This window comes from Myxocyprinus asiaticus, chromosome 2, assembly GCF_019703515.2.
Source record: "Myxocyprinus asiaticus isolate MX2 ecotype Aquarium Trade chromosome 2, UBuf_Myxa_2, whole genome shotgun sequence".
NCBI lineage: Eukaryota > Metazoa > Chordata > Actinopteri > Cypriniformes > Catostomidae > Myxocyprinus > Myxocyprinus asiaticus.
In genome coordinates, this window is record NC_059345.1 from 6,365,962 (window position 1) to 6,391,812 (window position 25,851).

The window sequence follows — 25,851 nt, forward strand, 5'->3', positions numbered from 1 at the left end:
TGTTTCTTTATGTAATGACTTGGGCTTTGTGTGCTTCCAAATTTGTGGCAGCTGTTTGGGGATAGCCCTTTTCTGTTCCAGCATGCCAATGCCCCTGTGAACAAAGTGAGGTCCATAAAGAAATGGTTTACTGTGTCTGGCGTGGAAGAACCTGGGCAAAGCCCAGACCTGAACCCCACTGATCACTTTTGGGGTGAACTGGAACAGCAACTGTAAGTCAGGCCCCATCGACCAACATCAGTTCCTGACATCACTGATAGCCTTGTGTCTGAATGAGAGCAAATCCCTGCAGACATGTTACTACATACAGTATAGTGGAAAGCCTTCCCAAAAGAGTGGAAGCTGTTATTACAGCAAAGGGGGAAATTGATGCCTAAGATTTTGAAATCAAATGTTCATCAAGCACATATGGTGTACACAAACGTTTGGCCATATAGTGTATGTCATGTTGACTGAATAATTGCCATATTTATGAACCATTGTATTTACAAGGTATTTTAAAGATAACCATGTTACCACCATTGTACATGTCTTAACAACCATGGTGCTTTTTGGTACTTTTTATTAGGGACACATCTTGAGTCTTCATTAGGCTTCTTGAAACCATTTAATACCAACTTAATTTCATATTTGTTAACCTCCTGAGACCCCACCTCCACATGCATTACGTTTTGACTTCGCTTTAGGCTATGCATAAATTAATTTCATTTAAACCGACTAATCTCAGACTGTCAGTAAAGGATTAAACTTTCTACGCTCTGAGTCATGTAACAAAACAACATGGTGCCAATCTCATCTGAATTTGCCTTTCGTAGAAATGGCAACAAAACTACATCTGGTAAGAAAGTTTTTACATTAAAACCTGTTTGATTCAAAAGAGTAGAATCTTTATTTAGTTTTAGTTTTATCCAATATGCCATTTAAAAAATGTCATAATTTATCGAGAGATGGCACGCTGTTAAACACAGTGACCACATACGTGGACTATAGGCTTGTTTGCCTTATATTATTATGTGCATTATCACATTCAGAATCATTGGATGTATCCAAAAGCTGGAAAATGTTGCTTTCAGAGGCTGTATACAGAGTTAGGATGAAAATAATGTGCATTTAAAATATATAGCTTTCCTATGCAGCCAAGTGCATGCACTCCTAACATCTGGTCAAAAGTTCAGTTTCAGGCTGCAGATGATGTCTGGACCAGTTGGCATGTTTGGCAGACATGGGACAATAGTAATCAGTACATAGATTCAGAATTTATAATGTATAATTCTATTTTAACATGGTTGGCAGTGACTGGATGATGCTGGCCAACAGTGTTGGGTAACGTTACTTTTAAAAGTAGCTCGTTAGAATATTGCGTTACTCCTTAAAAAAGTAACTTAAGTAATTAAAAAGTACATTTTTATGGAAATAGCCATACATTGCATACAAGAGACATTACAGGTCATGCTAGCTACTGTACAACACTCATGCCAAAACAACATATTAAACAAACAGATATTTAGAAAGTAGTTCTTCACGTCATATTTATAATAAAGAATCAATAACATGAATACAGTATGTATGATTTGTTGTTCCATCAACATGGCAGCCAGTATGAATAATGAAGAATAACCACTTTCTTACCTAAAGCAACAAAGTCCAACACTTGATCCTGCATCATATATGTCATCACGTGCTGTGCCCATCGACAATGTCAGAGTCAACTTAAGATGTATTTCAAAAGTCAGGATAAAATTCAGTGGGGAATGCCAGCCTAACATGTTCAAGGAATGTGTCTGATAATAAAATTATATTTTTCACTTAAATCATCTCAGTGCACGCTTGTTTTGAGTTGATCCACGGTGCGTACAGACTCCACTGGTGTACATGTGCAAGTGGTAATGTATGTGCAAGGTAGGGGTATGTACAGTTATTGAATTAAATATGTGAATATACATATGTACATGAGATATGTATTTACATTATTGTATTGTATTTTTGATGAAAAAGAGCGTACAGTATGGTCATTCAACAAATGTGTTGAGGTGACATTTAGAGCCATCTATGATCAAGAGGAAAATGTAAGTTTGGAGGACATCTTCCCCCATACATCAACAGCACAGTGTTTTGGTGTCTTGCGGGGTCTTTCCTAAGCTTCTAAGCAACACTGATGACGGGACGACTGAAGGAGAATAGTCAATGCATCGCTGTGCTTAGAAGTTTATGTTTTGTGGTTTTAAAAGGACTATCACCTCATACATTCACTGCAATCATAACTGGCACTTCTGTCATTGATTTACATCTCACGTGTATTTAATCAGCTTCTCATTTACCTGTGTGAATATTAAATATCAAGAAAACCCGCTATAACTTCAATATTCAACAGTTTATGAAATCTTAAAAAACGGTATTCTTTCATCTGGGTTCATTTGATTGTTGTGGTTGTTTATGCATGAAATACTGAGTTATGGCATGTGTCAAAGGTTGACATCAATAACAGTTTGACTGTGACTTAAAGGGATAGTTTGCCCTCATGTCAGATGTGTATGGCTTTCTTTCTTCTGCTGAACATGAACGAAGATTTTTAGAAGTATATCTCAGCTCTGTAGGTCTATACAATGCAAGTGAATGGTGGCCAGATCTTTGAAGGTCCAAAAAGAACAAAGGCAGCATAAAGGTAATCCATAAGACTCCCGTGGTTTAATCCATGTCTTCAGAAGTGATATGATATGTGTGAGTGAGAAATAGATCAATTTTTAGGTCCATTATTACTATAAATGATGAGAGAAATTTCATTTTTAGGTAAATTATGCCTTTAACTAAAAAAAAAACAAAAAAAACACTACCATTATTTTTGGACATGTACTATGGTATACTTTAATGTATGTTGGAGGGCCATGTAAATACCAAGATATAGTTATCATTAATTTGTACGTACCATGGTTCCACCACAGTAATTCTTTCTGTAAAGATAGACTTTATGGTGGTATAAGAATATAGGAGTTATTTTAAATTTAAATACTTGTAGCAAAAAGGTTCATGAGCCTAATGGGCCATATTGAGATTATTGGCCAATAATGAAGAAGAAGCCTTTATTTTTGTCACACATTATACATATATTTTTTTGCATATATACAGGTGCATCTCAATAAATTAGAATGTCGTGGAAAAGTTCATTTATTTCAGTAATTCAACTCAAATTGTGAAACTCGTTTATTAAATAAATTCAGTGCACACAGACTGAAGTAGTTTAAGTCTTTGGTTCTTTTAATTGTGATGATTTTGGCTCACATTTAACAAAAACCCACCAATTCACTATCTCAAAAAATTAGAATACATCATAAGACCAATAAAAAAAAACATTTTTAGTGAATTGTTGGCCTTCTGGAAAGTATGTTCATTTACTGTATATGTACTCAATACTTGGTAGTCTCTCCTTTTGCTTTAATTACTGCCTCAATTCGGCGTGGCATGGAGGTGATCAGTTTGTGGCACTGCTGAGGTGGTATGGAAGCCCAGGTTTCTTTGACAGTGGCCTTCAGCTCATCTGCATTTTTTGGTCTCTTGTTTCTCATTTTCCTCTTGACAATACCCCATAGATTCTCTATGGGGTTCAGGTCTGGTGAGTTTGCTGGCCAGTCAAGCACACCAACACCATGGTCATTTAACCAACTTTTGGTGCTTTTGGCAGTGTGGGCAGGTGCCAAATCCTGCTGGAAAATGAAATCAGCATCTTTAAAAGCTGGTCAGCAGAAGGAAGCATGAAGTGCTCCAAAATTTCTTGGTAAATGGGTGCAGTGACTTTGGTTTTCATGGACCAACACCAGCAGATGACATTGCACCCCAAATCATCACAGACTGTGGAAACTTAACACTGGACTTCAAGCAACTTGGGCTATGAGCTTCTCCACCCTTCCTCCAGACTCTAGGACCTTAGTTTCCAAATGAAATACAAAACTTGCTCTCATCTGAAAAGAGGACTTTGGAACACTGGGCAACAGTCCAGTTCTTCTTCTCCTTAGCCCAGGTAAGACGCCTCTGACGTTGTCTGTGGATCAGGAGTGGCTTAACAAGAGGAATACGACAACTGTAGCCAAATTCCTTGACACGTCTGTGTGTGGTGGCTCTTGATGCCTTGACCCCAGCCTCAGTCCATTCCTTGTGAAGTTCACCCAAATTCTTGAATCGATTTTGCTTGACAATCATAAGGCTGCGGTTCTCTTGGTTGGTTGTGCATCTTTTTCTTCCACAGTTTTTCCTTCCACTCAACTTTCTGTTAATATGCTTGGATACAGCACACTGTGAACAGCCAGCTTCTTTGGCAATGAATGTTTGTGGCTTACCCTCCTTGTGAAGGGTGTCAATGATTGTCTTCTGGACAACTGTCAGATCAGCAGTCTTCCCCATGATTGTGTAGCCTAGTGAACCAAACTGAGAGACCATTTTGAAGGCTCAGGAAACCTTTGCAGGTGTTTTGAGCTGATTAGCTGATTGGCATGTCACCATATTCTAATTTTTTGAGATAGTGAATTGGTGGGTTTTTGTTAAATGTGAGCCAAAATCATCACAATTAAAAGAACCAAAGACTTAAACTACTTCAGTCTGTGTGCACTGAATTTATTTAATACACGAGTTTCACAATTTGAGTTGAATTACTGAAATAAATGAACTTTTCCACGACATTCTAATTTATTGAGATGCACCTGTATACAGTGAAATTTCTTTTTTTTTTTACATATCCCAGCTAAGCTGGGGTCAGAGTGCAGGGTCAGCCATGATACAGCACCCCTAGAGCAGGTAGGGTCAAGGGCCTTGCTCAAGGGCCCAACAGTGGCAGCTTGGTGGTACTGGGGCTTGAACCCATGACCTTCTGGTCAGTAACCCAGAGCCTTAACCACTCAGCCAAAATACATCAACAATTGATTGATCATTTTTTTTTTTTATACTATTTTGATTACATTTGTTTGGTGAATCTTGGATAAATAATTTGATTAAGTAATACAAAATAAGTGTTTCGAAAATCGTTTATGCACAGTATATTTCTGTAATTTCATTTCTGTCTAATTTGAGTAATTCCAGGTTTATACCATATTTTGTCACTATATTGGCTTGATCCCGAGATATTGGCATTGATCATTGATAAACCCATAATGGTTGACTGCTAGTTTTGTCCCTTAGTGCACATTTTATAATATGTTCATGGAATTCTTTCATTTAAAATTGTGAAATTGTGTCATATTGTGAGTTCATTGGTAAGATGGAATAATAATCATTATTTTCATGTTATTCAAGTCTGCTCTCGTGATCTTTGTAGAAACAAGTGAAGGATGCGGTAAAGATCATCGGATGTGGCAGTGCTCTGTTCCTGGTGTAGCTAATGGCCTCTGGAGATGAACTCTTCTATGCCAGTGCTCTGATGCCAGTGCTGCAGAGGTTTGTGGGAGCAGAGACAGCTCATGTCATGGCTGTATGACTGATTAGTCTTGGACTTGTGCCTTGCGACAACTACAAGGACCCAGCCTCACTAGTCAGGGTGTTAAATACTAGTAATAGACCTAATCAGCAGGACCAGATGGAAACTGCTCTGCAGAAAATTCAGGAGAATTGCGACATGTTATTCATATATGTTCTAAACATTTCCCAACCCTCGCATTTATTAAATATGTTTATTAAATATTTTGGCTAATTTCATGAAGCTTTCAGCTATCAAATAGAGTGTAGAACTCTCAGCTCCACTGAACACATTTGACTGTTTAACCCTTTAGGGCCCGCAAGATTTTTTCTTATTTTATCAAAATGTTAATAAATACAGTCTTGACCAACACAAAATAAAAATAAATCGTTTTAAAGCTTAGAAGCTGTACTTTCCAATGCATGTAGGCATTATGACCAAAACTGAACAAGTGCTTTGAAATTTTCAGACAAATCAGAAGTGATAGGTTTTGATAATTTATTACAATTTTTGCACTGTTCATATTAATGTAATCTGTAAAAACATCAACCTGATCAAATAGCCATGTGTCATATGTTGTTGGGAAGCTCTCAAAGAGTAGAATAATACCAGCCTATTTGATTTACTCAGAGATAAAAATGTAGCGAGTATAGCTAAGTACATGTCTTTGACATACAAGTTACATGTAAACAGGTGTTGCTCATATGCCGCATTTTCGCTTATAGCTTCATGAAAAATAAACAGAACATAAAATATCATAAACCATTAGAGGAGGTGATTATCTTTAAAACGAGCCCACACACAAAGTAATCGGATGCTTAGATCATTATAACCCACGTGAAGCACAATGTGCACACAGCATCTCGCTATCTGGCACCTTGCTATCTGGCTACAAACATGTTAGCTTTCCTGAATCTGATGGCATCATCAAAAGTGCTGTAGCATCATGGAACGCTAAACCAGTTGGATTTGGTTCAGATTGGTCCAACCAGTGGTGATAGTCCGCCATATTTGGGAAGAGAGTTATGTGATCAATTACTTGAATTACATATGGCCACCAGGAGATGGCACCAAGTACATGACACAGAACTCAACGATGACTCAAATGGCACATAATGAAACTCATTCTGTGAAATATCATTACTATAATCAAGTCCGTATGCTATGTTGTATTTGCATGTGTAAGTAGTTCTTATGTACAATTATTATGTTTTATTTGTTTGGAGAAGTTTTTGTACACTAAAATAAATTATCTTTGTAATGCTATAACTTTTGATTGCTCTGTTGCATCAACACAAAATTTGACTCAGTTACAGGTGACATGATTGGGAACAAAACAAAATTTAAGAGCTACCTTATTTACACCCTGAGATATATGTCAAATCAGAAAAATATGAAAAAAAAAAAAAAAAGTTAATTTGTGGCTCGTTTTTTTTTTTTTTTTTTTCAGCAGTTTCATAGGCTGACAGTCTCTGAATTTTTCATACTCTATATCATTAAAAAATGTGAAAAGTTTTCTTTAAAATGATACCAAACTCTTGACCCTCCTTCCCCAAAGGCACAGGAAGCAAAGCCACGTGTCTTCCGACTAAAGGCCGACCAAGCAGTCAGAATCAGAATGAGCTTTATTGCCAAGTATGCTTCCACATACAAGGAATTTTTCTTGGTGACAGAAGCTTCCAGTGCACAACAACAAGACTATAGAATAAAATAATAAAAAGCGAATAGAAATATAAGTATATACAGAAATACACAATAAGACAAAAATATACATATAGTATGTACAAATACAAATCTGTTATAAACACTGCAAGGAAGTGTAATGCAGAAGAGGTAGGAAATGTTAAATAATATAATTGACTAGGCTGTGTATTGCACGTAATTATAGTATAGTTTTAACTGTTCATGAGATGGATAGCTTGAGGGAAAAAACTGTTCTTGTGCTTGACGGTTCTGGTGCTCAGAGCTCTGTAGCGTCGTCCAGAAGGCAACAGTTCAAAAAGGTAGTGGGCTGGGTGAGTGGGGTCCAGAGTGATTTTTCCAGCCCTTTTCCTCACTCTGGAAGTGTATAGTTCTTGAAGGAGGGGTAGGGGGCAACCAATAATCCTCTCAGCAGTCCAGACTGTCCTTTGTAGTCTTCTGATGTCTGATTTCGTAGCTGAACGAAACCAGACAGTTATTGAAGTCTAGAGGACAGACTCAATGACTGCTGAGTAGAACTGTATCAGCAGCGCCTGTGGCAGGTTGAACATTCCTCAACTGGTGAAGGAAGTATAACCTCTGCGGGGCCTTTTTCACAATGGAGTCAAAGTGGGTCTCCCACTTCAGGTCCTGTGAGATGGTAGTGCCCAGGAACCTGAATGACTCCACTGTTGCCACAGTACTGTTTAGAATGGTGAGGGGGGGTCAGTGTTGGGGGTGTTCCTCCTAAATTCCACAATCATCTCCACCATTTTGAGCGTGTTCAGCTCCAGGTTGTGTGTTGAGTGTTGAGCTAACAGGAATGACATAGTAATGTTTTCGCTACAGAGAAAAACCATCCGTGGCATGTTTCAAAGGTGTGCTATTACTATTCTAAGTGATCAGAATTATGATTTTGACCTAGCGGAAGATAAAATGGCCAAAGAATCCCATTAGATCTGTATTATTTCTTTAGACATCTACCTCTCCAACTCAAGTTGTCCCTGTAAGGCAAGTTGTACAAACTAGCTGCGGAAAGACTGCACGCATAACTTTGAATTAGATAAGCATCTCTCAGTCACACAACCTGTGTTTATTTTGACCATGGAATGTATGCAAATGAGCAGGAGAGCCCCGCCCTCTTAAAGGAAGCTTACAGTGTAACATTCACTCATTATTGATGCACTTAGTTTCAATATCGCTTCAGAGCAGCAGTTATTTGTCCAATCAATGTCAACGTTTGTTTTTTTAAACTTCTGTTATGTTACATTCATGCACGCTGGCTAGAATACATATTTTAAATGTGCTATTTTGTTCATACGCAAGGAGAGTAAAATTTATTGCAAATGAAACTAATGAAAGCTATTTGAATAAGTGTATAGTTTGCTCCTGAATATGCTCAGTGTAATCGAGATTTCTGAAAACAGCAGGTTTTCTGTTTTAAAGTGAACATCAAAATGAATGTCTCTGAACTTGCTGATGTTAAAGGTAAAAAACACAAATGTATTTAATATTAATGTCTTTCCAGGTTCTTTACAGACATTCAAAAAAGGGTGGCGTCCACCCAGATGGAGTAAATGAGTGGTGTTTGTCCATGTTACAAGTTTTGAATGACAAATCTGGACATTCTCTTTCGTGCCCTGAAAATACTTCTTTGTGTACAGTATATACAGCCTGAAGGACTGTCATGGAATTCTCTCATTTCAATCATCATTCGGTTTTGGGTTTCATTTAATTTTCAATTCCTCAGTTGCTACATTAGATACACCAAAGATGGTTAGGGATTTGAACAAAACTCTGTAAGCCATATCTAGAGACCAGAATATCATATAGTCTTTGGGGTGGGCCAGTAAGCAACCACCCAGAACACCCTTGCATCAAGGCAAAATACCACTCAAGTTTTCTTCAGAAAATGTAAATATATATATATGTTTTTTAATCTTTGTAAGGTATTACTATGTTAACAAAAGTTTACCTGATATTTTGATATTTTTGCCCTTTCAAAAAGTACTGTTGTGGTAACATGGAACAGTGATAGTGCTATATGGTAATATCATGGTACTTTGTTGCGTAACATTGTTCTATAGGATTATTCATATTCATAAACAAGGTACTCAAAGATACTTCAAAGAATAACATGGTATTACCATCATGGTGGTGTCTGAAAAACATGATTACCATGGTACTTTTTGTGTACCAAGTGCCAGAGTGGCCTTAAAGGAGTAGTTCGCCCAGAAATCAAAATTCTGTCACAATTTACTACTTAGATTTCAGGTTGTTTCTCAATAAAACCTATTGTATGCCTACAGAAGACTTGGGATATGACACACTTTTATGAAACTTTTAGTTCCTTTCTTAAAGGGATAGTTCACCTAAAAATTAAAATGCTCTCACCATATACTTACCCTCACGCCATTCCAGATGTGTTTGACTTTCTTTCGTCTACTGAACACAAACGAAAATTTTTAGAAGAATATCTCAGCTCTGTAGGTCCATACAATGCAAGTGAATGGTGGCCAGAACTTTGAAGGTCCAAAAGCACATAAAAGCAGCATAAAAGTAATCCATACGACTCCAGTGGTTAAATCCATGTCTTCAGAAGTGATATGATATGTGTGAGTGAGAAACAGATCAATATCTAAGTCCTTTTTTACTATAAATCTCCACTTTCACAAGCCCTCATATGCGCGTTCACGATAGGTCTTCTTTTCTTTTGCTTTTTTTTTTTTTTTTTTTTTGGTGTTTCGCATTCTTCATGCTTAACGCCACCTATTGGGCTGTTGTGCAAATATGATTTATTTATTATTTTCCTTTATGCATCCCTTTTTTTTTCTACTCTCTGCCCATGTGGACTTAAATATTTATCTGTGTCTCACCCACACCTATTATATCGCTTCTGAAGACACGGATTCAGTCACTGGAGTCGTATGGATTACTTTTATTTTCAACTTTGACTGACCTTTTCGAAGTGCAGCCAATGTAAACTGGATTACTGGCAATGACAGATCTTAAAGGGATGGTTCCCCCCAAAATAAAAATGTTGTCATCATTTACTCATCCTCATCTGTGTGACTTTCTTCTGTGGAACACAAAAATAATGTTAGGCAGAATGTTAGCCTCTTTCAATTTCATTGCATCTTTTTTCCATACAATGAAAGTGAATGGTGACTGAGGCTATCATTCTGCCTAACTCCAAAAAAGTCAAATGGGTTTGGAACATCATGAGGGTGAGTAAATGAGGACAGAATTTTCATTTTTTTGGGTGAACGTTTCCTTTAAAAAGCATTTGCGTTTACTCTCAACAGGTAAACCCCTCAGCATCAACCTCTGAGAGAAAAAGCTTTCTACAGATTTGGAAGAAGATTATGTGGAGGGTGTGCAGACACTCGGCCCGCTCAGAAAAACTGCGCCACCTGCTGGGCAAGATAGTTTATAGCGCTTGTGCCGAATGTCTGCATGTGACACTATCAGCCTTGTTTCAAATGGCATAATTATGCCTTCACAGGGCACTTCGAAGTGAGTAGAATTGTGGAAGGTTCCAATAGAATTTCCAATGTAGCAACTTGACTCATTAATATAGAATACGCGATCACACTCCTTTGAACGTGGCTTCTCCAATCAGAATTTAGATTCGGAACTATCTGTTTTATAATGATAGTTTGCATATGTTTTTGGATATTTAGGCGCTTAAAGCGCGAGTTTCTCTGCAGAATGACAATCGGCCACCAGTGTTGGTGAAAATTGCCCCAGACTCTCAACACAGGACGAACAAGACATTGCTGAGGTCATCATGAAGGTCAACTGTCTTACATATAATTCACAGTTAAATAATTACAGGAAGTTCCTGTTTCCCTTTGTCTTTTATTTCAGCTTGGTGTTGATGGTTTAATGGTTTCCAACACCACTGCTGACAGACCAAAGACTTTAAAAGACCCTAAAAATAAGAGAAAGGAGGACTCACAGGTCAGTCTCTCAAACAGATGTCCATTGACAGTGCGGGAGATGTACACCTTGACCCAAGGTACCATTAAACACTGAAAGGTCAAAGCTTTGATTTTATATTACATGTCTAATTTATGTGTGTAGTGGCTTGGCAGTATAGAATATTTACATTACATTCACATTGATTCCAATATATAATTAAGCAGAATTGTGAATATTACAGGGATAGTTATTGCTGTTTATTGCAATGGATTGTTATATAAATATACTTATTGTTCTTCCTTGTGTTCAATTTGTGAATAACATGCCTTTTTTAATTAGGTCTTGCATTAAACATTCGAAACATTAACTGAAGGGTTACTTTTCTCATTAAGTCTGATTTGTGTTTGTAGGCTTGGGCAGTATATAGAATATTTACAATATAATTACAATGGTTTGATTACTATAATTTTATATCAGCCTTTTGAATATCGCAGGGATAGTTTTGCTCCCCCTCTTTATTTTGCAAAACCCAAGTAAGACAGAGTTAAGACTAGATATTTTAATCATTTACTCCAATTAAATTCTGTGCTCCAGTTGTTTTGGACTGTCCATTTCAGTGAATAGGTTCAAAACACAGATTCAGCAATATAACAACCAATTCATCACTCATAAAGTGTTCAAGGAAGTCCTTGGATGGCATATTACATGTTTGAAAATATAATAATAATATAGTAGCCATTTGTATGAATATAGTACTCATTTGTCTTGTAATGACGAAATAAATAATTGTGATTGTAAACTTATATATATATATATATGAAATAATCAAAAATATGATTATGGAAGAATACAAAAGCGACACTATTACATACAGTATCTCATGTTTTTAATGACCCTATACACTTTTGGTACTTAAACAATTATAAAAAACATATTTTTTGCAATATTTGGCTGGAATGAGATCCGAGGTCACTAAAGACACGAGTTATGCGTTTGAAGGCCAAAGTAGGGTGCTTTCACACTTGGTTCGATTGCTTGGACCGAACCCGAGTTCGTTTCCTCCCACCTCCCCCTGCCTCCGCTGGTCTCTGTTCACATCATAATTTTTGGGTCCGAACCGCGGTCTGATTACGTCATCAACGTGAGTACAAGCGGCAGCTGTTTGCCACAAAAAAAAAAAAAAATTATTGGTTGATTCAATGTTTACACTACACTACTGTATATAGGTAACAACTCGAGAAGACCTCACTGTGTTAAGTGAAGTATTGAAGTTTGTCTCTTTGGATTTACCATGAAAATTGCCATGCACAGAACAACACTTGTGTTTGTCTCCCGCAGATGCATTGAATGTGAGGGATTTGTCTGCATTGCAAGAGATTTGATGAATGTGAGCTGCTCTCTGAAGGTGGTGTATTTTGACACAAATAATAATTGCGATCGGCGGTTCACTTCTGCGATTTGGTACTATTGTGTTCATATCAGCAGCGAACCGTACCAGAGTTCACATGAACCGTACCCCAGACTACCTTTCCAAGCGCACACTAGTTTGGAAAACAACGTTCACATTATCCAAACAAACCAAACTTTGATGTCATTCGACTCCAGGTGCGAACCAAAAGTGCTAGTGTGAAAGCACCCGTATACTGCAGGTGTCCGCGTTGCGGATCGCTCTGCGCACAGTATGTGTGACGCGCCACCTAGATTTTCTTGACTCATGCACGTGGCTCTCGGCTATCTGCGCAGGCGCTGGCCATTGACTGTACTAAACAATTGTCACAAAGCAGTTGTATCGCGCATGCGTCGAACCTGTTCCTATGTGTTCGCAGTCAGAAAAGTATACTCAGAAAGGCAACACGGTCGGCCAGGTGGGAGCCGATCCGGAACGGGGAAAAATGAAGTGTACCCGGGCCTTAAGGGTTAAACATTATGAATCTACTTGGCTACAATGGCTGTTTAGTAAAAATTATCAAGTAGTAACAGGGTTCCCGCGGATCCTTAAAAAGTCTTAAAATGACTTAAATTCAGTTTACCAAAATTTAAGGTCATAAAAATTCTTAAATATTTTAAATGATACAACAAAAGTCTTAATTTTTGTATAAAGAGGTCTTAAATTTGGGGGTGGAAAGACAGGAATAGTGATATGACCTAATGTGATTATCAAACTTCAAAAGAATATGATTTAATTAAATAAACGCATGCGCTGTGTCCTTCAGAGCGAAAACATGGCACTGTTGTATGTTTTCCAAGCACGCGGGGGCTTGCGAGTGTTTTCACCTTTTGCGAGCAGTTCACAATCATTAAGCCATATCGGAAATTTATGACAAACTATCACTAAAGATCAGCTATTGATGATGATGATGTAGTGTTGATGAAATATGACAATGTTTAGTTTTAATTGTTTATATTGTAACATGTTGTAGATTACTGTAGGAGTGCACATTTTATATTTCTTATTTGTTTGAATGAGCAGTTGGAAGCAGTGAAGTGCAAACATTTCAAAATAAGAGTCCAAGATGTATTCCTCCGCCCCCCTTGTAGTCTCTGTCTGGCCCGCCTCATCACAGGAAGGAAAGACAAAGAACATTTAATATAGGCTACCAATTTTAAAAAAACTATTGGCAGACTAACTGGCTTTCTTTCAACACATTATCGAATCAGCAAAATCCAATCAGTCAACCTCTAATTTGTATCTATTTATGTAATGGTACGTAAACCAATTTTAATGTGATAGACTGTATATGTGGAAAACATGTCTTGAGTATTTTAAACTTGCATGTAGCCTACCCTGTTTTACTGATAAGCAATGGCTGTTTAAGTAAGAGTCTGTGATACATGATTTATTTTGAGATTGTGTTGGTTTGTTTTGGTATGGGGATACGGTATTAATGTTATTTGTTCAGGTCTTTGAAAAAGGTCTTAAAAAGTCTTAAATTTGATTTTAAAAACTCTACCCCAAAAAAGGGCAGGGTTACTCCAAAAGGGGGTTGCGCCAACTCCAAAAAGGTTAAGGTTAAGCAAAGGGCTATGTTAGGGGCTCCCTAAATATTTAATGGCGATTTTTGTACATTTGTCAAATGAATGTGGTTAATATGGAAATAAATTGTTATATTTGTGCTATTATTTGTGTCTTTGTGTGTAGGTAAAGTACCCATCGTTGGAGTCGGTGGAGTGGCCAGCGGACGCTCTAGATAAGATCCATGCAAGGGCTTCTCTAGCTCAGTTCTACACGGCTCTAATATACTAGGAACCACCTGTAGTCATATATGTAGGCATATTTTAACACACTACATCACCATTTCTTTTTTATTTCAGATTTTATTACTCATAATTATATTTAAAGGTATATTTTATGCAAAGAATACAAATTCTGTCATCATACAGGTTTGAAACAACATGAGGGGAGAGTAAGTTATGAGTTTGAACCATTGCTTGAACTATCAAGCAAATGTTTTCTGTTTTTTTGTAGGGCACAAAGTTTTACATGTGTAGCAGAGGCAGTAGGTGCTGATCATCGGGCCACTGTGAACATCGCTCAACCACAGACCCAAGAAAGTAAAAGAAGCCCCCCTCTCCAAATGTGATGCATGTAAAGTATGACGTGTCTTAAAATCATAGCAACGTACATTCGTTTACAATATGGGAACCACTCATATGAAAACGTATTCAATTTTAGGCATGTTATGGTGGCATGCCTTGTTGGTGTGAAAAATGAATTCCTGGTCATGTTAAAAGACTTCCACAAATACATGTTATTTTATCTCTTGGATGTCAAGGAATATATGACTTTTAATACTTTTGTACATTAAGATTTGTATATACTGTAAGTTAAATGTAGGTGATAGAAATCATTCTGATCATGCATTTAAATGAACTGAATTCCTGAAGTGCCTGATGATGTCCAAATTATGTGGAGGCTCATGCTTTGTTTATATCTCATTCTTGAGATGACAAGACTTGTTTTTTACCCATGGTACAAGCTCACTCAATTTCTCTGTGATACAATGCTGTTAATACAAGAGAATTCCACCTTTTGCATTAAAATGTATTTGTGAAGAATATTGTGTTTTCGGTTTCTTTTGTTGTTATTCTTATTATAAATATGTCCATTTCAGAAATTTTAACAAGAGATTACAAAGAGGGAATGTGGTTGCGGTAATGGAAATGAGCTTAATGGTGCAAGCCAGATTCTAACTGCATTGTCCACACCACCACAGCTTTAAAGACTTGACTTAAGATACACTTTGGATTTCAAAAGAGATTACTGGGAAATTTGGAAACTTGACCATCCTGTCAAGTTTGGGATCTCTACGATTTACGGTTTCTGACATCCAGTTGCTTTTAGGGCAGAAAAAGCTAAAGAAAATCAGAACAAATACAGCAGGATTACAGCATCTTTTGGTGTTTGGTCCCCTAATTATGCATTCCAGAGCTTTGCAGATGTTAATTTCTGAAACCCAAAAACTACTGTGTTGCTTACTCTTAAGAATAGTGTATTTTTAGACTCTCATAAATTGAGATTATTTTTCGTTTTTATGTGAATAAACAAAGGTACATGTTTCAACAATATTTGTACTTCAAACCTTTGTTTTATAGGACAAGAAAAACTAGCTTCTTACCATGTGTACCACATTTAGTTTTCGACCAGTGAAAATGGTGAGAACCATTATTTAACCACCGTGGAGACTCACAGCATGTCTCATGCTACTCTCCGCGATCCACACACAACTTTCCACACGCCCCATTGAGAGCGAGAACCCCTAATCATGACCATGAGGAGGTTACCCCATGTGACTCTACCCTCCCTAGCAACCGGGCCAATTTGGTTGCTTGGGAGACCTGGCTGGAGTCACTCAGCACACCCTGGATTTGAACTTGCGACTCAAGGGGTGGTAGTCAGCGTCAATACTCGCTGAGCTACCCAGGTCCCCATTAAGGTATATTTAATACTTTTGGAGTTACAGGCACTCCAACTTTTGAACAGAAAAAAATATTCACCCCCCCCCCCCCCATTTTGGGACTCAAACCACTGGCATATAATGCAACAAGGAGTGCTGATTTTAGTAACAGACCTAACTATCTCTGTAAAAATTAAATAATGATGTTTCCCACCTTTCTAAAGTTATTTTTTTACATGTAGTTTTGCTCCAAAATGTAAAAATCTTGGGGGAAAAAAGTTACAATTATCATTCTTCCTAACACAAATAATGGATTAGTCAGTAAAAACTGATCCGTGAAATTTAATAATTTGGCTTTCATTGTCATTTCTTTCACCAGTAATTTTTTTTTATCAAAAACAAAATTTTGTGCTGAGGACCTCTGGTTGAGTTGACATGGAATGACCCAGTAAACTTAAGACATCAGCATTTGGGCAGTATACATTTCACACCTTGCAAATAAGCACTGCAACAACATACTTTATACAAATCACATTCACCTTTACCTCATGGAAAGAAATACATTTCCATGAGGCACTACACCCTTATCTTTAATCCTTGGTCTGAAAGGTGTGTTCCTTAAGGTGTGCTAAAACATGCGTCCAAACAAACGTGGATAATCCTTGATATTCCCTGGTAACAAAATGTAAAGAGCATTTGGCATTCTTCACCAATACCAGATTCTGACACTCCTGATGCATATTTGTGTAATCAGTTTTGTCATATAGTGGCATATTCAAGCCCACCTAGTTTTTGCTTTTTACAAACTTCTCACTGGCTGTTATTAATACATTAATCACAAACCAGCACACAATTTTAAAAGTATCAACGGGTGTTTTAAAAGTATCACTTTCATGTCCCAGGGGCTGGGTCTATCGAAAAGCGTTTGATAACTTTTTGTTGTGAGTGTCCCTAGATTATACATGACAAATTTAATGTGAAATTTTGGATGTACAGCCTAAGAGGAGTTTGAAAAAGTAGGTTTTCAATTTAATTCAACATGGCGGAAAGGAAGTATGGCCAACCATGGCAAATTTGGTATCACTGTACTCGCCGTGACCCAAAGAAGCTAACGACACAAGTTTGAAGACAGTAGGCCAAATTTGACAAAAGTGCTAAGCATTTTATTATATAATTTGAGCACTAGGTGGCGCTGTCCCTAAACTTTTTGAGTACCTTCAGGACATGGACCTGATGGCACATACCAAATTTCATAATGATATGCTAATGCGTTTCTTAAATACAGCAATTTAAGACCAAATTCAAAATGGCCGACGCCTAATATGGCCGACATAGGAAAATTAGGTGTAATGATTTTAGGCCAAACTTTTCAGAAGTTATGAACAAAAATAGCCATTTTCATGTTTCTTGACCACTAGGTAGCGCTGTGCCAAAACTGTGCAGGTACCATCAAGCCATGCTTGTGATGATATACAAAGTTTTGTGCAAATACGCTAAAGCACTGTGAAGACACAGCCTCACATCCATTTTGGCGTGGTTGCCATCAAATTTGTTGATGCGGTATACAAAAACGGTTTGGTCTGTCTTCACGTATTCCTTAACTTTTTGTCATTAGTGTCTCTAGATACATGCAAAATTTAGAGCGAATTGGACATACGGTGTAGTCTTCGGTGCCACTAATAAATGAATCAAATAGAGAAAATTATGTCTGGTTCCTCCCAAGGTTTTGCTCCCTCCACTATTTACCATCTTATAACATCTGATGGATTGATTTTATGTAAAAGCTGCTTTCTGACAAATATCCTAGTCCTTCATCACCTTTCCCTTCTTCAACATTAACTAGCAAAAAATAAAAATAAAAAAATAATGAAAATGGGGATGGTGGGAGTGAGGGATGTCATTGTTGTTGAATGTGATTCCTGCCTGGTCTGGTTACATACGGACACATTTTCTAAAGCACTCCCTGTCCTTGTTTGGCTGTTGGATATGTCAACACTGATGCATTGTAAACAATGCACCAGCTCTGTTTGCACCAGCTGTTGAGTCATCTGTCTTCACAACCCTGGATTCACAGGTATCAAAGTATTAATCTACAACATCCAGCCCTAATGAGTAATGTGAATTTGTATTTGTCTCTTACAATTTGTGGATTACTTTTATATTGAATATTTAACAGCAAATTTGCACTATATCCTTCTATCTACTCATCCCTACTCTCTCTCTCTCTCTCTCTCTCTCTCTCTCCTCTCACACACACACACACACACACACACACACATATGCAAAGTTTGTAAACAAAATATGTTGCTTAAATTCAGAAGCTGCTTGCATCTCAAGAGAAGTACAAAAATGATAAAAACCTTAATATAGTAGATTATTTATTAGTTTCAAGATGATCTTGTTCACAGCGACCGTTCACTAATTAGTGGATTGCGTGAAGACCTCTCAATGGTTCATCTCAGACTTTATTTCTAAATAAATTCACATTTCTGGCACAGCTTAGCAAACAGACAGAACCTCCTCCACCCTCAAAGTCCATGTCATCATCTATTACAGTCCAACGAGTGTAGGCTGGTCATTTTCAGGCATCAGTGCCATTTAAGACAGAATATTTTTGAATTTTTTATCATTTAAAAAATACTTTTGAACTTCAAAGAAATCATATTTTCTCACCTCAAGCCCAAAGTACAAGAGCCATAAAACACCCCCAGTATTCAGATTAGTCAACAAATTTGGGGTTTTCAATGGCTGATTCATAAGTATGCTTAAGTATTTTTCAGTGTTAAAATACTTTCTCCTATCCCAGCTTAATGGACTGAGACAGCTATAAGTAAGCCATTCATAGGTTAATTTTCTTGAAAACTGTAAACATTGTGTTTCTGTTGAAACACATGAAAATTGTTTGTTTTGAGACCAGCTTAGACCCGCTCTAACAACGTTACTCAACCAATGGCATGAGTTGGGGGCAGGACTATTTCTTTGACCAACTGCAGATGGGGGGCATATTCAGAAAGCTGTCTGTAAAAAACAAAGTTTAGTTTTGTTATTCCATTTGGTGACGCTAGTGGCGCAGAAATTACATACTTCATCTTTAAATTATTACCCCCAATCCTAAATATGTGGTTACACCCTTGCACCCTTGCAAGTACAAATAGTTTTATTGTAATTATTGATAGTAAACCTAGCCTAAACACCCGTTTCACATCGCAAGCTTGAGCGAGACGTGAGCATAGCATCAGCTTAACTACAGTGTAACTGCAGCTGCAGACTCGACAGAGCTTTCACTCTAGAAGCATTTTTATAGCATCAAAAATACTGTGATTTCTATGTTACTACGGTGAGTATTTATTTGAATAAAGACCATAACTTATTAAATGGTTATCAGGAGTGGGTCATTGATAAGTATTACAAACTTGATCGTTGTGAAATCTTATATAAATTAGGAGGAGGACCACATTTGCATCTAAAAGGTAAACAATAGAGCACTTTGTTCTTCTCCACCTCCACAATCAGTCTTGTATCTTCCATTGTTGAACACGAATGAGGTAAGATCTGAATTTATCGACGTCACAGTCTGTCACGTGCATGTGTTTACAAGTGAAAGCAAACTCGGCTGTGATTGGGTATTTCTGAAGCCTATAGACCTGTTCTATGTTTAGTAGTACATAAAATACTTATTTTTAGGCATATAAGTTGTAATTTACTGTAGTTTTAAATGATAAACCGTACTTCTGATTAAGATCTATAATTAAAATATTTTAAATTGGTTTAAATTGTTAAATCTCCTGGAATTTCTTTTTTTCTTTTCATTTGTTTTTCAGATGTGCTCTAATTCATACAGTATAAAGACACATTAGACTACAAATATATGCTTATTCTGTGCATTGTGTACTTTTTTTTGTGTCAAATCACATTCATTTTATCCATCAGCAGTGCACTGTCACTTTAACTGTGCGTGAGCGGCACTGCAAAAATAGACTCGAGTCGAAACCCCCGCTGCACCGCAGCTCATGCGACACTCACGCTACGCTCTGACGCGCTGCTGACGCTTCCAATGTGAATGCTGTAACCTGTTAATGCGGCGCCGAAAAAAATACGTTCTGCTCATGCGCCGATCACACTTGCGGTGTGAAACGGGCGTAAGGTGCTGTACGCGATTTAGCCGTTCTACTTTCACGACTTCAACTGTGCCGTTGGATTAGCCAGGCCCCCTTTTTCCAAAACACTGCACTCCAAATATACCAAATTAGCTTTAGTGAGACCGACATCATGCAGAAACGGCTATTAAAAACAACAGCAGCAAAATAGCACCCTCAACTGACAACAAAGTTAACAACATGGCATAAAAATGGCATTAAGACTCAATAATTTGCTGCAACTACAATACTACGAGAACACGCAAAATGATTGACAGGCAGAAAGCGTCATTATCCGTGGACACATTTTTGTTTGCTGTTTACAGAGACAAGCTGTCACAGAGACTAGCGAGTTATCTCATGATACTTATTTGATTAATATCTTTCAGGGAGTACGTGAAATACCTTTCCATGAAAAAATCGTTTACAGCACCTTTAAGTTAATAACTTTCCTAAAGTGCTACATTATTTAAACTCTGTTACAGTAAATTTGGAATTCATATAATTTTCATTAATAAAATTAATAACCCATTAGATTTCACTTTTAAAAAGATGCAACCCTGTTACAGGTTACTGCAATAATATCTAATAATTCATTAAGCTTGAAAATATAATATAAAACAATATAATATATAATTAATAATAAAATACATATAATAAATACAATGTAATAATAAATCTTTAAGCTAGTATTTATCATACCAAGAGATCACAATGATGAATGTTTTTTTTTTATCATAACATTTTGATCACATTTTAGCTTTTTAAAAATGAACAAAATCCATGTATCCTATAAATAAATATGTCCTGAAATACTATACTAATATATATATATATATATATATATATACATAGTTGAACTATTGAGCTTGAAAATGCCAATATTCTGTAAGTGTAAACATAATGAAATACCACCAAATATTATAAGAGGGACCTACCTTTGTTTGGACCATGTGGTCAAAAAAATGGACCACATGGTTAAAATATGATGTCAGAAAGATCAAACTATAATTCTGGGGAAATGTCACAACATAACAGGGTTGAAAAAAGTGCAAATTCTAAAAAAATGACGGTAAAAACTAATTATCTTTAATTCTAAAAGAATAGTGTTCTCAACTTAAGCTTAAGGTTTTATTATTCTTACTAGTTTTAATTAAGTTACCATTACTCTCTAAATCCTAAAGTTGTCATTAATAAAAACATTTAAAGTGGTTCTAATTAAACATTACTTGAAATGTCACATTTTGCAATCGTAACTCAAATACATGTTCTTTAAACTTTGGCTTCGAGTACTACTAACTCAAAATGATCAAGTACAAAATTGCGGCTGTGTGAAATACCCATAAGCCCTTGCGCTTGAATAAATTATGTATGTTTGGTCAAAACAAGGGAACTTATGTAGAAAAAGAATAGTTGTTATTTAAAAATGTATATATTTTTAATTCTTATGATTATTGTTGTTGTTTTGTTGTAGCTGGTTGATAGTTGTGTTTTGTGTGAATCACTATTAGGGTGATTATTAGTGTTACCTCTGGTGACCTTGAAGCCTTTTAAGTTTAAGCCATTCTTCTTTACTCAATTATACTTAACAAAAGTCAAATCAAATCACTTCTACTGTCACACAAGTGCAATGGTGTGTGAAATTCTTGGGTGCAGTTCTGATGCAGATGTAAGTGCACTAAGAAGTACTGAGGAGAATCCAATGTGCCGTAAAATAAATAAAGACAATAATACCTTAATCACAGATGAGTTGTTTACTAGTTAACGTTACTTAAAAAAAAAAAAAAGTACTTTATTTTACTTTAAGCATGCAAACTGATTGCCTTGAAAAATCGAAGGTCAACTAATTTTAGATTTACAGGATATAGCGTTTTGTAGAAAACTAGAGAGAGAGACAGTAAAATTTCAATAATTTTAATAAACAAAACAAAACTTTTGATTTTTTGAAAGAAACAAAAAAACAGATTTTTGAAAATCATTTTGAATGAATAATTCAGACCAATTTGTGAACCATTTTGACTTATTCACTGACTGTAAAATAAAATAATAATCTCAAATTGAACATCATGACTTATATTCAATTTAGAAATGTCCATGAATTTAAAGATTTGACCAATTTCCATGTCTTTACAGGCCTGGACAAAACGATTTTAAAATACCCTGATATTTCCAGGTTTCCAATTTTATCTACATACAGACCTTTAATTCAAGTATTTTTATTAATGAATTAGCATGCATATGGTAAGCAATGTAGCTCATGACATCCTCCTTACTTACATGACCTGAGACAGCCATGCTGTCAGCTTCTTTTTATCAGTATAACTGCATATGAAAGAAACATTAGAGAGGAGAGTTCCTGGACCTATTACCTGGGTCTGAGTTATTCATTGGGCCTGTACTTTGCCTGCGGCTCTGGACCGGCCTGCTCTCTCATGAGTGAAATGTGTGGTGCACAGGATGCTTGGGATGGCTAGACTGCTTGACACAAAGCACAGAGCCCACACACACCTCTGAGGGGGTCAAGGGAAAGATGGAGTGCTGAGGATTCAGAAGTGACAACTGTGACCCTGTCAGTTTATTTATTGAGGCTTTAAAGTCCAGTCCAGCCACGCCAGCTCCATTCTTTTGGTGAAGATATGTATGAACAAATAGAATTCTAGATTGTATGTGCCTCACCATGATCTACTACTGAGCAAGGAATTTTCACCTTAACCTCCTGAAACCCGAGAATACATTTTCCATTCCCATTTTTGATTTGTAACTAGTAGCCCCTAAGAAACATGCAAAACAAAACAAAACAAATAGTTTTCCTAAAGATTTATGTCCACATATGTGGACAGCAGGACCAAGTTGTGACATTTTAAATAATACCAAGCTATAGAAAGTCAGATTTTTTTAAATCAAATTGTTTATATGAGTGTTGGTTATTCATGCTTTTGAGACGTTACAAACAATACATCAGAAATTAGCATAATTAATTCTGATTCAAAGTAATGGCCAGTATCATCCAATCACTGCCAACTATGTTAAAATAAAATTATACATGATAATTTCTGAATCTATGTACTGATTATCATTGTCCCATGTCTGCCAAACATGTTGAGTGGTTCAGACATCATCTGCAGCCTGAAACTGAACTTTTGACCAGATGTTAGGGGTGAATGCTGCTAGGGAGAGTTATAGGATGCTCCCTTGCTCCCTATTTAGTGAATGACTTTACCTCCAGGACAGTGTCTGTCTTCACTGGTCTCAGAATAGTTTGAAATGCACCTTATTTTCTTCCTAACTCCATATAAAGCTTTTGAAAGCAACATTTGACAGATTTGACAGATTGGATGCATCCAATGTTTCTCAATGTGATAATGAACAGTGAATATAGGATATTTTAAGGAAAATGAGCCTATACATACGTTGTCATTGTGTTTAACAGCATGCCGTTTTAAAATGACATATCGGATGAAACTAGAGAGTCTAATCTTTTGACTAAAACAGGTTTTAATGTAAAAACATAATGTGGTTTCTTACCAGATGTAGTTTTGTTGGCGTTTCTCCCAAAGACAAATTCAGATGAGATCGGCGCCATGTTGTTTTGTCACATGATTTAAAAGTCTAACCCTTTAACTCCTGAACTGAGATCAGTCGGTTTAAATGAAATGAAATTATGCATCGCCTAAAGCTGTGGTTCCCAGCCCTGTTCCTGGAGGCTCCCCAATACATCTCCTTTATCTGACCCACCCAATTCAGGTCTTGGAGTCTCCACTAACGAGCCGATGAGTTGAATCAGGTGTGTTTCATTTGGGAGATAACCAAAATGTATATTGTTGGGGGGCCTCCAGGAACAGGGTTGGGAAACACTGCTATAGGTTGTTACATGTTACAATAAAGCTTAGTCAATATGTCGTACTGTCTAAAGGTCTTTAGTTATGTCTAATTTAGTTTTTTGTCCACTGGATTTTTTGTCATGGCATTATCAATGAGTGCGTTTACATGCACGTTCTGACATCCATTATGCTCATTAAGCCGACAACGTGTAAGGTCATGTAAACACCTTAATCGGTTTTCCTTTATCTGTTTAAGGTCATAAATGGTTTAAGCATAAACCAATCGGCACACATAGATTTTTGTTCTGCATGTAAACAACTTTACTGGTGTACTTACCGGCTTATCAAATGTCTGCAAGAGTTGTGCACATGTTTAAGTTTTGACGTCAAAAGCAGAGAAAAACCTGATCATTTCAAAAGCCATTGGACTTTTTGGACTTAAGGGATTTTTTTTAGAAGATTTTCAGATGAAAACATGTTAATGTGGATGAAATGTTAAATTAAGATCTGAGAAGTTAACTAGAACATTTACAGTATAGGTCCTAACTGAAATCGCCACGTCACTACCAGATAACATAGGACTCTAAGGTGTGTCCCAAATCGCATACTTTTGCACAATTCTACGGCAAGTTGTATAAGTAGCACGTTCACATTGAAAATGCGAAGTGTACTATGAGTACCCGGATGATGTTCATTTTCAACCATCAAAACGGAGTGTGGAATGTTGGACAATTCCCACCCGGAAGGAATGGGGTAACCTGACTGCGATGCTGGCCTGACAAAACAACTGTAATTAAAGGTAAACGTAGGGAACTTCTGTGAAGACAGCACAAGCAAAAAAGCTTGTTAAATTGTTCAATTTAAATCATGACCTCGTTGGCTGGATAGTGAATTTTTTTCCGAATAGTTGATGGTGTTCTATCATCCAAGTTGTACTCCTCCACAGGTTCCCCACAGGGGTATGTCCTCTCTCATCTACTTTATATTTTGTACTCGAATGACTGTAAAATTGTGTATGAAAATAGGCATTTACTTAAGTTTGCTGATGATACATCTTTTGAAGGATGATGAGGTGTCTCATGGACCGCTGGTGGACAATTTTGCTTCCTGGTGCAGAAGTAGTTGATAATAAATATAGCTAAGACAAAAGACATGATGATAGATTTTGGAAGGTCTGCCACCCCTGTCACCCATACAACTATACAAGGGGTGGATATTGAGACTGTCTCTGAATATAAGTATCTGTGGACAATTGTGGATAGTAAATTGAATTTTGAATCAAATACTGCTGCTATTTGTAAAAAGGTTCAGCAGCGCCTCTTCTTTTTAAGGAAGATGAACTCTTTTAAAGTATGCAGTGTATTAATGACATTATTTTATCTTAGTTTTATTGAATCTGTTATTACTTATTGTGTAGTGGTGTGACTTAATCATATTACTTTGAGCAGTAAAAATAGGTTGACAAGGCTTATTAAAACTGCTTCTAAGGTGATAGGTGTGCAACAAGTTCAGCTGAAGGAAATTTATAACAGAAGAGTAATAGATAAAGTGCATACAATACTCGATTGTCCTAATCATCCACTTTATAAAGAATTTGATCTCCTGCCTTCAGGGCATGTGTTTATCCTGACGAATCCATATTGCTTCTGACCTGAATATTGATTTATGATTATGATTATGATTATGATTATTTTATTTTTTTTCTCATTGATTGTATGTATGGGATGTTTTTAATGTGACACTTGTGCGAATTAAATTTCCCCAAGGGATAAATAAATAAAACTGAACTGAACTAAACTGAACCTTAAAAATATGAGTTGAATGATTTACCATCAGCCCACGCTTTTATTTGAGATATAAATATTGATCTGAGTTTAACACGTTAAAGCTAGCGGCAACACATCACGTACGTTTAAAACGTCAATTCAATCAGCTGAAAAACAGAGAATGTTTCCGTA

At 36.7% G+C, this 25,851-nt stretch overlaps 1 pseudogene; it reads left to right on the forward strand.

Annotated features, from left to right (window-relative positions):
* Positions 1-5,362: 5,362 nt before the first annotated feature.
* On the forward strand, positions 5,363-14,321 carry LOC127412946 (dihydroorotate dehydrogenase (quinone), mitochondrial-like; annotated as a pseudogene).
* The last annotated feature ends 11,530 nt before the right edge of the window (positions 14,322-25,851 follow it).